At 46.7% G+C, this 20,240-nt stretch overlaps 1 long non-coding RNA gene across 1 annotated transcript; it reads right to left on the bottom strand.

The window, feature by feature from the left end:
- Nucleotides 1–18,325: 18,325 nt before the first annotated feature.
- On the bottom strand, nt 18,326–18,907 carry LOC115598089. The gene is made up of 3 exons (XR_003987374.1): nt 18,848–18,907; nt 18,487–18,583; nt 18,326–18,397 (listed from the first exon to the last, which is right to left on the bottom strand). It is a non-coding gene; the product is annotated as an uncharacterized LOC115598089 (long non-coding RNA).
- Between the last annotated feature and the right edge of the window lie 1,333 nt (nt 18,908–20,240).

Consider the following 20,240-nt stretch of genomic DNA (forward strand, 5'->3'; position numbering starts at 1 on the left):
AAGTAGGCTTGGAGGACACCTGGAAAACACAAAAAACAGGGGATGCCAATGCCTTCAACAGCAATAAAACACCTGAGAAATAATCGCTCCTCCAGCACATCAGCCTTTACTCACCTTGCCAGAGCCACCTCCGGAACAGATATTCTGCTTTGTTGGCTGCTCTCACCTTCAAAAGGTGAAACAAACCATAATGTGGTCAGGTAGCCAGGAGAGGGACCTCCAGCCCAGCACCAAACCCTGACTAACATTTGCATGGCGCTCTTCTCTCCTCCAGCTCTTTCACGTACATCCTTGCCACATGGGAGCTGAAAAACGGTGATACACAAGTCAATGGAACACTGCCCAACAGATGAACTATTCAGTTATGGCTCTTCCAGCAAACTCTGGGAAGAGCAGCTCCAAGCCAAACACTCAGACAAATTCGAGATAGCCCTCCAAATCATGAGACTCGACCACAAGAGAACACCAAGCAAGAATATCTCTGGGATCCAAGACTGTTTGGCAAGAAGACCTACAGCAATGCAAAATGAGGGGCTGAATCAAGGGATGCCAAAGAACCCGGGCTTTAAGACCTGATGATGCGAGGATGAGGGGAACAAAGTCCCACTCTGGGAAAATCAACGACCAAAGATGATGCTGGTGCAGGTGGCGATCATGTTTTATAAGATCAGATAAGATCAGATGACAATGCAAGTGAGAATGACATTGCCAAAGACAGTCATCAAGAAACTTCCAAGTCAAGAGACTGATCTGCAATTTTGACTTGTCGTACAGAAGATGGTGCTGATCAGCACCGTGCTGATCAGGAAAGGCTTTGCAGGGATGATACCCAAGATGCAAGACTTGCTCTGTGAGGACACAGAGGACCATCAAGGCCTGAGGAAGCTCCAAGACAAAGACAGACAACATAAAATACACAACCCCACACACCAAGGCTGGAGCTGCCCTGCCCACCCAAGCATTGTGCTGGAAAGTATCACACTGTATTCGCCCACTCAAAGGGGGCTGATTATAGACAGCCGTCACCCAGATGCCATCGTCAAAACACCTCCTGCAACTCCAAGCCTCAGCCTCTCTGCAACCAAGTTCCTGTACTTAGCTTTCAGAGGGCTGGGGGTCTAAATTTATGTCCAGTAACAAAACCACGGTGGCTGACGAGCATGCTTCTGCAGTTCTAAGCTTCCTCATCAACAACTGCAATTAAAAAAAAAAAAAACCAAAACATGCATGCAACCATATTCTTGCTATAAAGAGCTCAACCTTTTGGTGGTTCTAAAGTTCTTACCTTGAAGAGTCTTCTCAAACAGCCCAGACAGCTCAACAGCTGCCCTCAGCTACAAGAGTAGAAGAGCTCTGACCTCAGAGAAGCCCAGGAGCTGACTGAAGCCCCTAGCCAAAGGCTGTGGCTTATATGCCACAAGCACCACCCACAGCCTCTCCCACAATCCCCTAGGAAAGGGGAAGTGGCAATTACCTCAAGGTATAAAACCAGCCAGGGGAGAAGCCCTCAGTTTTTTCTTTCATTTTCAGTTTACCTGACAAGCACAGACACTTGCATGCAACCATATCCTTGCTATAAAGAGCGTTATGCTTTGGTGGTTCTACAGTTCTTACCTTGAAGAGTCTTCTCAAACAGCCCAGACAGCTCAACAGCTGCCCTCAGCTCCAGGAGCAGGAGAGCTCTGACCTCAAAGAAGCCCAGGAGCTGACTGAAGCCCCTAGCCAAAGGCTGTGGCTTATATACCACAAGCACCACCTACAGCCTCTCCCACAATCCCCTAGGAAATGGGAAGTGGCAATTACCACAAGGTATAAAACCAGCCAGAGCAGAAGCCATCAGTTTTTTCTTTCATTTTCAGTTTACATGACAAGCACAGATGCTTGCATGCAACCATATTCTTGCTATAAAGAGCACTATCTTTAAGTGGTTCTAAAGTTCTTACCTTGAAGAGTCTTCTTGATCAGTCCAAATGGCTCCATAGCTGCCCTCAGCTACAGGAGAAGGAGAGCTCTAACTTCAGAGAAGCCCAGGAGCTGCCTGAAGCCCCTACCCAAAGGCTGTGGCTTATACACCACAGGCACCGCCCACAGCTGTTCCCACAATCCCCTGGGAAAGGGGAGGTAGCAATTACCACAAGGTATAAAACCAGCCAGCGGAGAAGCAGTCAGTTTTCTCCCCTTTCTTCAGTTTACAGGACAAGCAGAGGTCTATGATGCTGGCTGAGGAATTTTGGGGTTTTTCTCTCTTTTTGTTGCTTCAGCAACATGACCAGGTAAGAATTGAACCCCTAGAGAATGTTAACAGAGTAAAGGTTGTTGGAGGCTTGGATTAGACAGAAAGGAGAAAAGAACAAGTGGGGTGGGTCACAGATATGGACTCAAGAAGTCCCCTGGAAGACCCAGAGGAGTGAGAGCTCTGCAACAAAGCTAAAAGCGTACTAAAGGCAACCTGGAAGGCACTGTTCTGTTACAGGGGTCATTTTTGGATCAAAGACACTGAAGAAAGCTAAGGGGCACAAGCAGCAGTCTGGAGGGAATTTGAATAAAGTACAGGTGTCCCTGGGATGTTGGGAACCAAATGACAGACGGTGTCAGAAGAGGTTCTCGTGGAGCGAAAAAGGTGTCAAATGTGCAACAGAACCAGAAGACGGCTGTGGGACGCCAGCAAGGTGTCACGGTTTAACACTGGCCTGGCAATTAAACCACATAACAGATGCTCTCTATTAATCTCACTGTCCTCCTTGACAAAGAAAGAAGAGAGAATAAGGGAGAGAGACTAATGGGTTGGAAACTAAACTGCATAACTTTAATGAAACAGTAATGATAAATAGGAAAAAATTACTAAATATATACAAATAAACAGGAAAATGGAAACCACGTGCCTTCCCCCTTTTCCCCAAGAACTCTCACGTCACCACCGAGGCTTCAGGGCAGCCCTGGGAAAGTCCTGGACTCCCAGAGTCAGGAGCAGTTGGGAACTGGAGGCAGGAACACACAGATATGGGCTGGCACAGATCATGAGCACAGGCAGAAGAACGGACGGAATCCTTCCAGGATGCCGGGGGAAGGAAGGGAAGCAGGAAAGGCAGGAAGGGCAGGCAGATGGAAGCTGGAAGCAGGAAATCTGGCTTGGCCCTCGTGATGCCTCAAATTTATACCGAGTATGAGGTGTGTGGGATGGAACACTCTGTGTGGTCACTTCTGGCATCTCTCTTGTCCGTTCCTTCCCAAAGGAGGGCTGCAGGTGGGACCTCTTTCTTCCTTCTGTAGGGTCAAAGTTTTCTTCAGAGCTGAGCAGTGGCCTTGGCTCTGCATACCAGTCTCTAGCAGTACCTATAAACATCGAGTGTTATCAGTCCTAGAAGAAGCACACAATGTCTGAGAAACTTGCTGTCAATTTCAGCAAGTGCAACTACTTACAAGAGACTTAGCTAAAAGCAAAAGTACAAAACAGAAAATCACCTTTGTCCTGGCCCAGACCAGGACACAAGGGGGTGTGAGGTTGGCCTCCAGAGGAGTGATGGTGGCAGAAGGGTACTACGAGAGAGGTAAAAGGCAGCTCTGGGACACGATGAAAAAATGGATTTGTTCAGTTGATGTATGGATGCCCTCAGGGGCTGAGTGACTGAACAGACATCTAGGATCACAACAAATAAAGGAAGGGTTCTGGAGTGCAAAGAGAGCCTGAAGAAGGATTCTGTCTCAGTAAGAGAGCTAAAAAGAGCGCCACAGAGATCGAAGGGTGTGGGGCATTGTGAGGATGGTCTCATAAGGAGCGGTGCCCTGAATGAGAAGGCTCTGATAGGCAATAATGTTGAAGAAAAGTCCGGGAAGACCCTCTGGCAGAGTCTTGAGGGGGAGACTGGACCCCCATCTCTTTCTGAATGCTTACTTGGAGAGGACCCTAGGTGTGGCTGGATGTGGTCTGTGCCCCTGGCAATAAAGCAGAGTTCTTACTCTCCTTCTGCCCCAGAGCTGGTGTATTTTATCTCTGCCTTTTAATACCTCGCTACCTGTCCGCATGATGTGCACTCGACCTGTTGTATAAAGGGTTGGTTTAAAATGCATCTTACCCCAGAGTGATTGGTCTCTTGGCTCTTCTGCATGTGCCTTTGATTTCCCTGGTTGTTCCATCTGCACCTGAAGTTCTGATGGTTTGCTGCCATCTCCAAATAGATGGATCCATTTGCTTCCTGGTCTCCATATGGAACTCTGGTTCCTGAAATTCAGCTTTCATTTTGCCAGCTCCATGTCCTGTGGACTTATCTGACTCTCAAGCGGGGAGGGGCTTGCTGCGCTGCTTTTCAACTCTATTAGTCTGTCCCTAGTGGTTCATGTGGCAACGGTTTTACTGGATTTCAATGACAGTTGAGAGTGTCCTGAGGTCTATACAGGTCTGCTACTTAATATGATATTTTGCCAAATGGGTGGGGTCAGCCCAAAAGACACAGGCACCCAAATAAAGAAGTTAGTTTATATTTACTGATGTATTAAATTATAAGGGAACAAGTGCAGAAACAAACAACAAAACTGAAGTGCAATAGCAAAGTCAAAGCAAAACACAGCAGCTCATGTAATTGTTACTATACACACGCAGCGATAGCGAGTAAGAAAGATGTGTCGCCGACTGCCGTAATGATTCGACTTTGTCTGGATCTGCAGTTGCTGGGGAGCCCTGGTTGTTATGAGGACACGGAGAACCATTTCCAGCAGTTGGAAAATCCTACACGGTGCATCCTCTTGTAGGTGAGGATCCCAGAAAGGGTCCAGTTTTTTTCGAGTATCCCGTTGCTGCTAGTCTGGAGGAACTGCACTTTTCGTAATGTGAAAACATCTGGTCTTCTGCCCCATAACAACTGAAACCAGGGCCTGGCTGGGGCCCAAGTCACAAATCGTAGGGCTACGTAAACTATCTTCCCTAGACATCTTAGTGGTAGTTACCCAAAATATCTGCCCGGACAATTCAGCATATTGGCTGCTTTTGCACTCTCTCATGGTTTCAAAAAAAAATTTCTCAGAATGGGGAGGGTAAGCTACTGCTTTCACAAGCCATTTTCCTCCTATACACTTAGCTAATCTCCCAGTAAACCAAATGTGAATGTGCTCTGTCTCAGGATGAGTTATTAGATCCAAGGTTTTTTCAAACTTCATTGAAGATTTGTTTTTGAGTGCAAAATCAGGGTTTAGTTCTTGATTACTCATGGGGGGCAGTGGCTAGATGCTAGTGGAAGGCAGGCACACCGTAGCCTCCACCTTTGGCTCTATCTTGAATATATGTGACCCATTGCATGATAGGAATTATGGCAGACAGAGCTGCTTTATGTCCTCTTGTGAGTTGTTCTAGTTCCAGCACAGCCCCAAAACGTGCTAATGTAATATATGTGTTTGTGAATTCATGTTAAATAATTATAAAGTGTTTGCTAACCCAACTTTGAGAGTACTAATAATATATCTATATTCAACATTGTGAAATATGCAAACGAAGGAATTCGTTAGAATTAAATAACTGTTCTTTCTGTAACTACAAGGCTTAGGGGAACAAGAAACAAGACATCCACAGTTTCTGTACCCTGAAAACACTACAGTGTACATCCTGTTGTGCTAATCTAAGCTGATTGTGCTGCTCACCACATAGCGTTGCAATTTAAGGGGGTTTTACTGCTGACTGCAGAGTGTTGCACAGGAAAGAGCGAAGGAGCGCATGTGCGGAATCGAAGGGTAACGAGAGGGCAAACCGAGGCAGACACTGACTTCATCCAATGGCCAGCAGATGGGGGTCAAAAAGACCCCCAGAGACAAAGTGGGCATGCGCCTTTGAAGGCCTGCCTCTTCCAAGAACTAATAAACATAACCTAGCCTATTCCTAGAACAGTCATGAATATGTATTAGAATAGATATGAATATGTATTAGAATAGATATGAATATGCATTAAGATAAGATGCATAAGATAAAATTAAACTTTATGGCATGCATGTGAGTGGAGCGGAGACTACCCATGCACCCAGCCCTGTTTTGCTTATTGCAATTTTATTAATTAAATTAAACTATTAACAGAACATTGAGTTCCAGTCATTTATAACACTAATAACTCTCTAAGTGTAGTTATTTTCTGCTTCTGGTAATTTTCTCCCCTGGGCTCCAAGTTCTGTGTAACTAACTTGCTAAACTATCTGTTTACAGATATGTTTGAGACCTCTTCTCCTCATTTGTGAGGATTGTAAATCCAAAACCTTTTGTTAAGCCTCTTCTGTCAATTCCAAATCACCCTGCTGTTCATGCCTGAAAACTCACACTTTTCCCTTTTTACCTCACATAACAGGGTTAGGATTGGTCCTATGTGTCAGATGCGCTGTCTCCAAAAACCAGACAGTGCGACGTGTGCTAAGAATTGAACAACCCAATGCACACTGCCACGCACTGAATATAAGATACAAAACCATTGACCGGCAGTCGGGCATCTTTTTAGCGAAAAACTACAAATGAGTCTCCGGAAGTCGGCCATTTTGTCACCGGAAGCCGACCATCTTTTCAGCGAAAAACTACAAATTAGTCTCCGGAAGTCGGCCATCTTGTCACCGGAAGTCGGCCATCTTTTCCGAAAAAAACTACAAACGAGTCTCCGGAAGTCGGCCATTTTGTCACCGGAAGTTGGCCATCTTATTTTACTAAAAACTACAAATGAGTCTCCGGAAGTTGGCCATCTTGTCACCGGAAGTCAGCCATCTTTTCTGGTAAAACTTCAAACGAGTCTCCGGAAGTCGACCATTATATCACCGGAAGTCGGCCATCTTTTTTTACTAAAATCTACAAATGAGTCACCGGAAGTCGGCCATCTTTTTAGCGAAAAACTTCAAATGAGTCTCCGGAAGTCGGCCATTTTGCTACCGGAAGTCGGGTGCCTCTTTAAAGAAAAACTACAAATGAGTCTCCGCCAATTGGACAAACGGAAAGTTAGAAACTTAGAATTCCTCTCCTCCCCAGGAACCCCCAATGTCCCCTGAGCGTAGAAACACACCATCTGGGAGATCCTCTGATCTTTGCCAAAACCTGTAAATTTTCTCTCTTACTTCATAGATTCATTTAATCAGTCGTGTTGGAAGGGGCCCTCAAAGAGCATCTGGTCCATCCCTCTACTTAATACTGTGGATTCAATGCCTTAACACTTTCTATAACGGGGGGAATCTACCACTTCTCCTGGGACACCAGTCCAAGCTTTTACTGTCCACGTGGTGAAAAATTAACTTCTTATGTCCCATCAGAATTTACCCATTACGTCTTATCCATTAAGCCCCACCCTACCTTGTTGCTGGAGGATCAAAAGAAAAAACAGTGAGCAGCAGTCTGGCTGCTTCTAGTTACAGGAGGACCAAAAACAACATAGAGTACAGCTGAGTAATGGGGAACATCTGGTTTCTAAATGTCCAAAATAGAGTGTGTTTGGCTCCTTCACATGCTGTTTCCAGTTGCTAGAGGACTGGTGTCTCAGCAAGCATTTAAATACCCATTTACACATATATCTGCTTTGACCTATACATCAGCTTTGACACACTCACACAGACTCCCTGGAGCAAACTATCCCCCGTCCCTCCTGGTCCCACATTCCCCCCTCACCTCTACCAGACAGCCTGACAGCCCTCACAGCCCTTTACCCCTCCTCACTGTAACTCCAGTGCTTAAAACACATGCATGAAGACTATTGGGCAGGATTAGTCATTACATTCATAACATAAAAAGCAACACTCTTGCTGGGGGCAGAAAAAGCTTCCATCCTTCCCTACTCCACTGCTGGGGTAGAGAACCCTGTATGGCTGCCTCTACTTGTATCAGAAGAGATACCTACACACACACTGCAGCAGTAGCGGCCCTGCATCCTGCTTAGACAGCACAGCTAAAAGTAAAAAAAATGAAAAAAATAAATTCACCATCTGCTCATGAGGTGTCCACATGTTTATACATATCCTATTTAAATACTTCTATAGGCAACTATTTCACTTTCTTTCTGCATTCACGTAACTTGTACAACTGTTAACTGATACCATTACATTTTCTATCTCAAACGCAGGGATAATTTGACCAGGAATTTTTTGTGTGTTACACAACCGGGAGGGATAGCTGCCCAAAGGAGATGCTACCAAACCACCAGGGAAATACCCCATTTATAGGGAGACAAACATAGTACTTCAGAGCACTCCATCAAAACACAAGCAAACGATACCTCCAGCTGTCTCTCTGTGCAAAGATTTAGAATAATTAACTAAACTAGGTAATATATGATATCTAAGGCATTATGGGGCTGTTAGCGTCTGAACAATGCAGTTTGTACTTTATACAACTGTAAGTTTCTGTTACATTTATGATACAAAAAAATCTGTGATAACTCTTTGGCCTTAATTTTTGAAGGATGATGGCGAGAAGGGAGGGTAAAACTGCAGGAGTCAAACAAATCCCCAGTGCTGCAGTATATAAGGTTACCAAAAAGGACTCTCTGATTTGTTAATACATCTGGATGTACCAAAATGTGCAGAGGAATGCATTTTCATCATCTCAACTGCTGCAACTGTGAACCACAAAACCAGAAACACTATCAACTTGAGAAAGATGTTCTGTGCTTCCATCTTGAGAACGACTTTCTCTATTTTTTTCAAAGAGGAAAGAGTCTTGTTGCTGGTGACTTCCACAGACTCTTTTGGGGATCTGCTCTGATGGGGAGTTTCCAGAATGCAACATCTTTGAATGAGAGGCATTTCTGGTTTGGACTCTCTCTTCCCATCTTATATCAATATTCATGCTGAAGGTCATAGAATCATAGAATCATAGAATTAGCCGGGTTGCAGCAGGCCAGGGATCAGATTCCTTCCTCAGGAAAAGGCACATCAGGTAACTGGTATATTTCTGCAATCATCAGGCTCATCTTCATCTTCCATAAAGCAGAGTGCCAGCAGGAAGCATCTGGAAGAATCCTATGGGTTGACAAACCTCTTCTGCAACAACCTCCTTCACCATCCCTTGAAGTACTCATGATCCCTAAAGACACCCTCCAAGTCATACAGAAATAGCATTAGGGATATGGCTTAAGTTCTCATCAGCGTTAGGTTAATGGTTGGACTCTATGATCTGGAAGGTCTTTTCTAATAGAAGTAATTCTGTGATTAGCACCATGGGCTTCCCCCCTCACCTGCTCTGTACCCATTCAATGCCAGATACTGCATCTCTCATTGCTGTGGAACCCAAGCTACACCAAGAGGCAAAATGACAGTTATACTTGAAGGAAGTCACCAGCTCCATGTTCATCCTCACTACTACCCCAGCCCACCTCAAGTGCTCATCCAGTCCCAGAAGTGGCCTACAAAGTTCATGCAAAAAAGTAACTGCTTCAGTGAGTAGCCACATTATTCTCTGCTCTTTGACACTGACCTTACCTTGGACTACTTGCTACAGTTAGCAGCTTTGTCCCAGTGAGCCTGCTTACAATATTTGCAAACACCAAAAGGAATGTACCAAGATGCTGCCTCAAACAGCACCGTGCCTGCAACAATTCCCATCTCTTACTCCTTTACCTTGGCAATTTGCATATCCAGCCCCTGCAATTTTCTTATTGTCACATGGTGGCTACAATAGAACCATTGTACCAACATCAACTGATGCTTCTACCTTCAACAACACACACCTGAAAAATAACTGCTCTTTGGGCCCACTAGTCATCACTCTCCTCACCCCAATCACCTTCAGTGACTATCCCACTTTGCTTACTGCTTCTATTTTCAAAATGAGTTAAACACACACTGTAATCAGGTAGCTACCAAAAGCACAATCCTTCCAACACTACACACTGACTGACCTGACTGTACTCTGCTCCCTCATTTCTCCTTACAAGCACATATTTGTTCTTTGCATGTGAAAGAAAGTATTACACAAGTCACTGAAATGCTGAACAATGGACAGACAATTCTGAAAGCACAGGAACAGGCTGTCCCAGAGTCCCGGAAGGCGAGCCGGCAGGGAAGGCAACCAGTCTGGCTGAACTGGGAGACTCTGAAAGAAATTAGGATTAAGAAGAGGGCCTATCAGTTATGGAAAAAAGGGCTAACTTCTCAAGAGGAATTTAGGAATATAGTCAGGTCATGTAGAAAGAAAATCAGAGAGACAAAAGCACAATATGAACTGAATCTTGCTACCTCTGTGAAGGACAATAAGAAATGCTTCTACAGATACATCAAAAGCAAAAGAAGAGGCAAGGAAAACATTCATTCTGTACTGGACATGGGTGGGAATATAGTTATCAAAGATGAGGAAAAGGCTGAGGTATTTAACACCTTCTTTACCTCAGTTTTCAACAGAAAGACAGGTTATCCTGTTGACAGCAGGCTTCTGGAGCCTATAGAAGGTGATAAAAATCTAAACAGCCCCCCTGTAATATTGAAGGACACAGTCAGTGACCTCTTGAGCTGCTTGGACCCCCACAAGTCTATGGGACCGGATGGGATCCACCCAAGAGTGATGAGGGAGCTGGCAGAAGAGCTCGCCAAGCCTCTCTCTATCATCTACCAACAGTCCTGGCTCACGGGGGACATCCCAGACGATTGGAAGTTGGCGAATGTCACGCCAATCCACAAAAAGGGCCGGAAGGAGGACCCGGGAAACTACAGGCCCGTCAGCCTGACCTCAGTGCCTGGCAGGGTCATGGAACAGATCATCCTCAGTGCAATCACACAGCACCTGCAGGATGGGCAAGGGATCAGACCCAGCCAGCACGGGTTTAGGAAGGGCAGATCGTGTCTGACCAACCTGATCTCCTTTTATGATCAGGTGACCCGTCTGGTGGATGAGGGGAAGGCGGTGGATGTGGTCTACCTGGATTTCAGCAAAGCCTTTGACACCGTCCCCCATAGCATTCTCCTGAAAAAGCTGTCAGCCCACAGCTTGGACAGGAGCACCCTGTGCTGGGTTAGGAACTGGCTGGAGGGCTGGGCCCAGAGAGTGGTGGTGAACGGGGCTGCATCCAGTTGGCGGCCGGTCACTAGTGGTGTCCCCCAGGGATCAGTATTGGGCCCAGTTCTGTTTAATATCTTTATCGACAACTTAGATGAAGGGATTGAGTCCATCATCAGCAAATTCGCAGATGACACCAAGCTGGGAGGAAGTGTGGACCAGCTCGAAGGCAGGAGGGCTCTGCAGAGGGACCTGGACAGACTAGAGAGCTGGGCCGATTCCAACGGGATGAGGTTCAACAAGGCCAAGTGCCGGGTCCTGCACTTTGGCCACAACAACCCCATGCAGCGCTACAGGCTGGGGACAGAGTGGCTGGAGAGCAGCCAGGCGGAAAGGGACCTGGGAGTCTGCATCCACAAGAAACTGAACATGAGCCAGCAGTGTGCCCAGGTGGCCAAGAAAGCCAATGGCATCCTGGCCTGTATCAAAAACAGCGTCACCAGCAGGTCCAGGGAGGTGATTCTTCCCCTGTACTCAGCGCTGGTTAGGCCACACCTCGAGTACTGTGTCCAGTTCTGGGCCCCTCAGTTTAAGAAGGATGTAGAGGTCCTGGAGCAGGTCCAAAGGAGGGCAACCAGGCTGGTGAAGGGACTCAAGCACAGGCCCTATGAAGAGAGGCTGAGAGAGCTGGGACTGTTCAGCCTGAAGAAGAGGAGGCTCAGGGGAGACCTCATTGCTGTCTACAACTACCTGAAAGGAGGCTGTAGCGAGGTGGGAACTGGACTCTTTTCACAGACGACCTTCAACAAGACAAGAGGACACAGCCTTAAGTTGTGCCAGGGGAGGTTTAGGTTAGATATTAGAAAGAATTTCTTCACGGAGAGGGTGATTAGGCTATGGAATGGACTGCCCGGTGAGGTGGTAGATTCTCCGTCCCTGGAGACATTTAAAAAAAGACTAGATGTGGCACTCAGTGCCATGGTCTAGCAACTGCTCCGGTGGGTCAAGGGTTGGACTAGATGATCTCTGAGGTCCCTTCCAACCCGGCTAGTTCTATGATTCTATGATTCTATGATTCCAGAAACCTCCATCCCAGTGAGGAACCCCAGCTAGAGTACTACTACCCTCATGCCATTAATAAACACAGCTCCAAAACTTTAAACCCACAGACAAACAACCGTTAACAGCTGACAAGGTCAATCTCCTGCACTGCACAGGAAAAATCCTCTCATGAGGGTCCCATCACCTTCAAACACCATCAAAACAACTGCCCACCCAGCCTGACTATGGCTGCTCCACCTAAGATCACTGTACATTTGTGGCCTAAAAACCCAAGGCACACAAACATCATCAGAGACCCTTATGGCTCTTCAATATCCCCAACTCTACTCTCTTGGCAGAGCAGCTCCAGGCCAAACACACAAACACAGACCAACCCAAGACACACCACTGCAAAATACAAGATTCAACATTAAGAGAAAACTCTCAACAAGAAACTACTCTGGGCTCCAAGAAGCTGGCCAAGAAGATCTACAGGGATGCAAGGGTAAGGCAAGAAGGCCCAATGGTGACATCAAGTGTCATAGAACACTGCCTGTTACAATAATTACTCTTCAAAATAACATATCAGATGTACAAGAAGACTAGCATCAAGACCTAAGGATGCAGGGACAAGGTTGAAGATGTGGAAAATTCACGACCAGAGATGCTCATTCGTTCATAAAGAATGATTACAAAAGATGCCCATCAAGAAATCTGCAAGATACAAGAAAAGAAGGATCCAGATGGCACTAGGATGATGATGACTAAATGCGTTCAACACCATGGGGATGATGTTCAGTATTACTTGTCCTGTGAGGGACTCTGGAATCCAAGACTTTTGGGCAATAAGACCTACAGCGACACTTCTGCAAAGCGAGGGAAAGAAGCAATGGATGCCCAAGAAGCTGCCTTCAAGACCTGAGGATGCAAGGATGTGGGGAATGAGTCCCCCTCAGGGAAACTGGATGGACAGAGATCAGGTGACAATACAATTGAGAATGATATTGCAGAAGACAACCATCAAGAAACTTCCAAGTCAAGAGACCGATCCACAATTTAGACTCGTCGTGTGGAATAACACACTACTGATTAGCAACGTGCTGATCAGGAAAGGCTTTCCAGGGATGATGCCCAAGATGCAGGACTTGCTCTGTGAGGACACAGAGGACCATCAAGGCCTGAGGAAGCTCTAAGACAACAAAGACGGACAACATAAAACACACAACCCCACACACCAAGGCTGGAGCTGCCCTGCCCATGCTGGAATCACACTGGAAAGTAACCTGTTCCCTTCACCCACCCAAAAGGGGACACTCCCAGACAGCCCTCTCCCCTACACTCACTTCAAAACACCACCTGCAATTCCCAACCTCGACTCCGCTGCTCAGCCCCTCCCCACCCACCCCTGGGCCATCAACTTATCTTCAAGAGCGACAGCAGCACAAAGCCGTGGTCAGTAATGAAAACCACAGTGTTTGACTGGGATGTGCTTTCAGTCGCACGGTTCCTCTTCATCCCCTATAAGTAAAAAAGGAAAAAACAACCACCCACGGATCACAAAGAGCGCTGGCACAAGTCCCACCTAAGCCAACACAAGCTACTTCCGCTGCACTCACCTCCTCAAGGAAGCTCCCTGGTATACCACGCACCTTCTCATTCCAGAGTTGAACACCATCTCCACCATTGCTTGGGGCACCTGAAACACCAAGAGAGAGTTCCTGTTCTGCTGATCAGAAGTCACCAGCCCCATGAACTCCTCGCTACCAACTCAACTCAACTTCAACGCTCATCCAAAAGGTTCCAAAGGTGGCACACACAGCACCTGCAAAAGCAAAAGGAAATGTTTAAGTGACTTGATGTAAAATACATGGCTGATCCAGACCACCACCATCTCACCTTCTCCAACCACTCCTAAATGTGTGTCTTTGTCCCTCCAAGGATGGTTGTGGCACCTGCAAAAGTCAAAGCAAAAGGCACATGCTGAGGTAGTGTCTCCAACAACACACAGCCCTCTGATGTCCACCTCCTACCCCTTTACCTCAGCCTCTTACCCATCTGCTGCCTGCCATCCTTGTGGGGTGCCAAAAGTACATTCGGAGGACACCTGGAAAACACAAAAAACAGGGGATGCCAATGCTTTCAACGACAATAAAACACCTGAGAAATAACTGCTCCTCCAGCACATCAGCCTTTGGTCACATTGCTAGAGCCACCTCCAGAACAGATATTCTCCTTGGTTGGCTGCTCTCATCTTCAAAAGGACAAACAAACCATAATGTGGTCAGGTAGCCAGGAGAGGGACCTTCACTCCAACACCAAATGCTGATTAACCTTTGGATGGTGCTCTTCTCTCCTCCTGCTCCTCCATGTACATCCTTGTCACATGCTATCTGAAAAACAGTAATACACAAGTCACTGGAACACTGCTCAGTGGTGCTGGACTAGTCCTTTAGAACTCTTCCAAAAAACCCTGACCCTACAACTCTGGGAAGAGCACCTCCAAGCCAAATACTCAGACCAACTCCAGACACAGCCCTTCAAATCATGAGACTTGATCTCAAGAGAACACGGAGTAAAAAGAATATCTTTGGGATCCAAGACTGTTGGGCAAGAAGACCTACAGCAATGCAGCTGTGAAGCAAGGGGCTCAAGCAACAGATTCCCACCAACCCAGGCTTCAAGACCTAAGGATGCAGAGAACAAGTGCTACTCTGCAAAAATCCATGACCAGAGATGCTGATTAATATGGAAAAGTGTTTCAGAAGACCACCATCAAGAAACTTCCCAGATGCAAGAATAACTCATGTGTTTAACTTGTCATGAAAGAAAAAGATGCTGCTGACTAGTACTGTGCTGATGAGAGAAGACCTTCCAGGGATGATGCCCAAGATGAGAGACTTGCTCTGTGAGGACAAAGAGGACATCGAAGGATGAGGACGTTATAAAACACTCAAGACAGACAACACAAAGTACACACCACCACACACAAAAGCTGAAGCTGCCCTGCCCACACCAAACCAATGCTGTAAACTCATCTGCCCCCTTCACCTGACCAAAGCAAGCTGCTCCCAGACAGCCCTCCCCCCAATTCTAACTTTAAAACCACTCTCTGCCATTCCCAGCTTTGTCCTTTCTGCCCATTCCCAGTCCCTCCACTTATCTTTGGTGGTAGGGGTCCAAGGCCATGGTCATCAAGGAAAGACAAAACCATCCACAGGGATGTCCCTGCAGCCACAAGTTTCCTGTTCATCATCTGCCGAAAAAGAAAAAAACAAACAAAAAACCACATCACCACACATAATAATTGTCATCAGAAATTCCAACGTGAGCCAGCAGCAACCTCTTAGAGAAGACCCAGCTTCTCAAGAGTCCTGTGAGGTCTCACCCACCTGCTCATCACAGAAAAAAGTCACTTGGCTTGAAAGAAGTCACTACCTACATGAACCTTCATAAATTACCACCCCAGCTTACCTCCAACACTCAGCTCCAAAGGTGACAAAAACCAAACAAAACAGACAGACCCTATGAGGAGAGGCTGAAAGAGCTGGGGTTGTTCAGCCTAAAGAAGAGGTGGCTCAGGGGAGACCTCATCGCTCTCTACAACTACCTGAAAGGAGGGTGTAGGCAGGTGGGGGTTGGGGTCTTTTGCCAGACGACTTTCAACAAGACAAGAGGGCATGGTCTTAAGTTGTGCCAGGGGATGTTTAGGTTAGATATTAGAAAGAATTTCTTTATGGAGAGAGTGATCAAGCATTGGAATGGGCTGCCCAGGGAAGTAGTGGATTCTCCGTCCCTGGAGATATTTAAAAAGAGACTGGATGTGGCACTCAGTGCCATAGTCTAGCAAATGCAACGGTGGTTCAAGGGTTGGACTCGATGATCTCTGAGGTCCCTTCCAACCCAGCCAATTTTATGATTCTATGATTCTATGAAAATAAACAAACAAAATACACACGAAAAAAAACCAAGAAACAACAAAACCAACCCCACACCAAAAAAACCCTGGCAAAACAAAGAGAAACACTTAAGTGAATTGACATTAAACACCTGGCTGACCTGGCCCACAACCATCTCACCTTCCCCAACTGCTCCTCTACACATGGCTTTGTACCGCCAAGGCAGTGTGTGGCACCTGCAAAAGTCAAAGCAAAAGGCACATGCTGAGATACTGCCCCAATCAACAGGCAGCCCTACCCCAGCCTTTGCTCAGAAAACTTCAAAATCCCCTCTGCAACGACTCCCAGCCTCAGCACTTCAGTTCAGTCCCTCAACTTATGTTCCTGAGCGTTGGTGGTTTTGGATCTATGTCCAGCAAAACACCACACTGTCTGACGGGCATGCTCCTCTTCTTCACCTGCAATCAGAAAAAAAGGAAAATCAGAAACAGTGTCACCAATAAGGTGCACTTCAGCCATCAACAACCACTTAAACTTCACCCACCACCTCACAAGGGACCCACCCAGTTCCACTCACCTCTGTGATCCAGAGTTGAATGCTGTGGCCACCACTGCTTTGGGCACCTAAAAGACCAAGAGAAAGAGTTACTGTTCCGCTGATCAGTAGTCACCAGCTCCATGAACCCACTCTCTACCACCCCAGCTCACATACAATGCTCACCTGCTTCCAAAGGTGGCTCGCACAGCACCTGAAAAATAAGGGAAACATTTAACAGAGTTGACGTTAATACATGGCTGATCCAGCCCACAGCCAACTCACCTTCTCCAACTGCTCCTCAAGACATGGCTTTGTCACCCCAGTACTGTGTGTGACTCCTGCAAAAATCAAAGCAAAATGCACACGCTGAGATATTGCGCGCAACAACAACCAGGCCACTGTGATGTCCATCTCCTGCTCTTTTACCTCAGCCTCTCACCCATCTGCCTGCCTCTCTTTGGGGTGCCAAAATGAGGGTAGGACGACACCTAAGAAAAAAAATACAAACAAGGGATGCTCATGATTAACCAAAAATACAACACCCGAGAAGTAACTGCTCCTCCAGCCCACCAGCCTTTACTCACCTTTCCACAGCCACCTTCGGTGCCCGTATCCCGCTTTGCTCGCCGCTTCTGCCTTCAAAACGACAACAAACCATAATGTGGTCAGGTAGCTAAGAGAGACATGTTACCAACAACTCCACACCACGACTAACCTTCAGATGTTCCCTTGTCTCCTCCTCCATCCATTTCTTGCTCATCCTCGACACGGGAGATCTGAAAAACAGGATTATGCAAGTAGCAGACCTCTGCTCAGCACCAGGTCAGTCAGGTTGTGGCGCTTCCTGTGGCCCCTGAACCTACACAGCAGGCAGGGTAGCTCCAAGCCAAACGCTCACATGCACAGACTGACCCAAGACACAGCCATGTGAGTCACAAGACTTGACCTCAAGATAAAACTCGCAGCAAGAAGAGGGACTCTGGAATCCAAGACTTTTGGGCAATAAGACCTACAGCGATGCATCTGCAAAGTGAGGGAATGAAGCGATGGATGCCTGAGCAGCCACCTTCAAGACCTGAGGACGCAAGGATGCAGGGACCGAGTCCAGGTGCTGATGCAATTGGCAATGATGTTGAGGAAAATGACAATCTAGGAACTTCCAAGTCAAGAGACCGATCTGCAATTTAGTCCTTTAGGGCTCTTCCAAAAAACCCTGACCCTACAACTCTGGGAAGAGCACCTCCAAGCCAAATACTCAGACCTAGTTGAGACACAGCCCTGCAAATCATGAGACTTGATCTCAAGAGAACACTAAGAAGAATATCTCTGGGATCCAAGAATGTTGGGCAAGAAGACCTACAGCAATGCAGCTGTGAAGCAAGGGGCTCAAGCAACAGATTCCCACCAACCCGGGCTTCAAGACCTAAGGATGCAGAGAACAAGTGCTACTCTGCAAAAATCCATGACCAGAGATGCTGATTAATATGGAAAAGAGTTCCAGAATATCACCATCAAGAAACTTCCCAGATGCAAGAATAACTCATGTGTTTAACTTGTCATGAAAGAAAAAGATGCTGCTGACTAGTACTGTGCTGATGAGAGAAGACCTTCCAGGGATGATGCCCAAGATGAGAGACTTGATCTGTGAGGACAAAGAGGACATCAAAGGATGAGGACGTTATAAAACACTCAAGACAGACAACACAAAGTACACACCACCACACACAAAAGCTGAAGCTGCCCTGCCCACACCAAACCAATGCTGTAAACTCATCTGCCCCCTTCACCTGACCAAAGCAAGCTGCTCCCAGACAGCCCTCCCCCCAATTCTAACTTTAAAACCACTCTCTGCCATTCCCAGCTTTGTCCTTTCTGCCCATTCCCAGTCCCTCCACTTATCTTTGGTGGTAGGGGTCCAAGGCCATGGTCATCAAGGAAAGACAAAACCATCCACAGGGATGTCCCTGCAGCCACAAGTTTCCTGTTCATCATCTCCTAAAAAAGAAAAAAACAAAACAAAAAAACCACATCACCACACATAATAATTGTCATCAGAAATTCCAACGTGAGCCAGCAGCAACCTCTTAGAGAAGACCCAGCTTCTCAAGAGTCCTGTGAGGTCTCACCCACCTGCTCATCACAGAATTAGGCACTGCAGGACTCATCAATGAAGGGCACCTAAAATACACAAAACCACTGTTTGGCTTGAAAGAAGTCACTACCTACATGAACCTCCTAAATTACCACCCAAGCTTACCTCCAACACTCAGCTCCAAAGGTGACAAAAAACAAACAAAACAAAATGAACAAAATAAACACACAAAAAAACCAAGAATCAAAAACAACCAACCTCACACCAAAAAAAAACCCTGGCAAAACAAAGAGAAACACTTAACTGATTGACATTAAACACCCAGCTGACCTGGCCCACAACCATCTCACCTTCCCCAACTGCTCCTCTACACGTGGCTTTGTACCGCCAAGGCAGTGTGTGGCACCTGCAAAAGTCAAAGCAAAAGGCACATGCTGAGATACTGCCCCAATCAACAGGCAGCCCTACCCCAGCCTTTGCTCAGAAAACTTCAAAATCCCCTCTGCAACGACTCCCAGCCTCAGCACTTCAGTTCAGTCCCTCAACTTATGTTCCTGAGCGTTGGTGGTTTTGGATCTATGTCCAGCAAAACACCACACTGTCTGACGGGCATGCTCCTCTTCTTCACCTGCAATCAGAAAAAAAGGAAAATCAGAAACAGTGTCACCAATAAGGTGCACTTCAGTCATCAACAACCACTTAAACTACACCCACCACCTCAAAAGAGCCCTACCCAGTTCCACTCACTCCCTTGATCCAGAGTTGAATGCTGTGGCCACCACTGCTTTGGGCACCTAAAAGACCAAGAGAAAGAGTTACTGTTCTGCTAATCAGTAGCCACCAGCTCCATGAACCTACTCTCTACCACCCCAGCTCATTCAATGCTCATCTGGTTCCAAAAGTGGCACGCACAGCACCTGAAAAATAAGGGAAACATTTAACAGAGTTGATGTTAATACATGGCTGACCAGCCCACAGACATCTCACCTTCTCCAACTGCTCCTCAAGACATGGCTTTGTCACCCCAGTACTGTGTGTGACACCTGCAAAAGGCATATGCTGAGATATTGCCCCCAACAACAGGCAGCCCACTGAGATGTCCATCTCCTGCTTCTTTACCTCATCCTCTCACACATGTGCCTGCCATCTCTTTGGGGTACCAAAATGAGGTTAGGAGGGCACCAGAAAACACAAACAACAAAGGATGCTCATGACTAACCAACACTGCAACACCTGAGAAGTAAATGCCCCTGCAACCGACCAGCCTTTGCTCACTTTGCTACAGCCACCTCTGGTGCCCGTATCCCGCTTCGCTCGGAGCTTCCGCCTTCAAAATGACAACAAACCATAATGTGGTCAAGCAGCCAAAGGAGGCACCTTCCCACTGACTCCACACTCTAACCAACCTTTGGGGGGTGGCTTCCTCTCCACCTCCGTAGGTTTCTTGCTGCTCATTGACACATGGGACCTGAAAAACAGGATTACGCAAGTCACTGAAAAGCTGCTCAACAACTAGACAGTCAGGTTACGGTGCTTCCCATGGCCCCTAATCCTACACAGCAGGCAGGGCAGCTCCAAGCCAAACACTCACATGCACAGACTGACCCAAGACACAGCCATGTGAGTCACAAGATTTGATCTCAAGATAAAACTCGCAGCAAGATGAGGGACGCTGGAATCCAAGACTTCTGGGCAATAAGACCTACAGCGACGCTTCTGCAAAGCGAGGGAAAGAAGCAATGG

Source organism: Calypte anna, chromosome 3 (genome assembly GCF_003957555.1).
Source record: "Calypte anna isolate BGI_N300 chromosome 3, bCalAnn1_v1.p, whole genome shotgun sequence".
In the NCBI taxonomy this organism is placed as follows: Eukaryota; Metazoa; Chordata; class Aves; order Apodiformes; family Trochilidae; genus Calypte; species Calypte anna.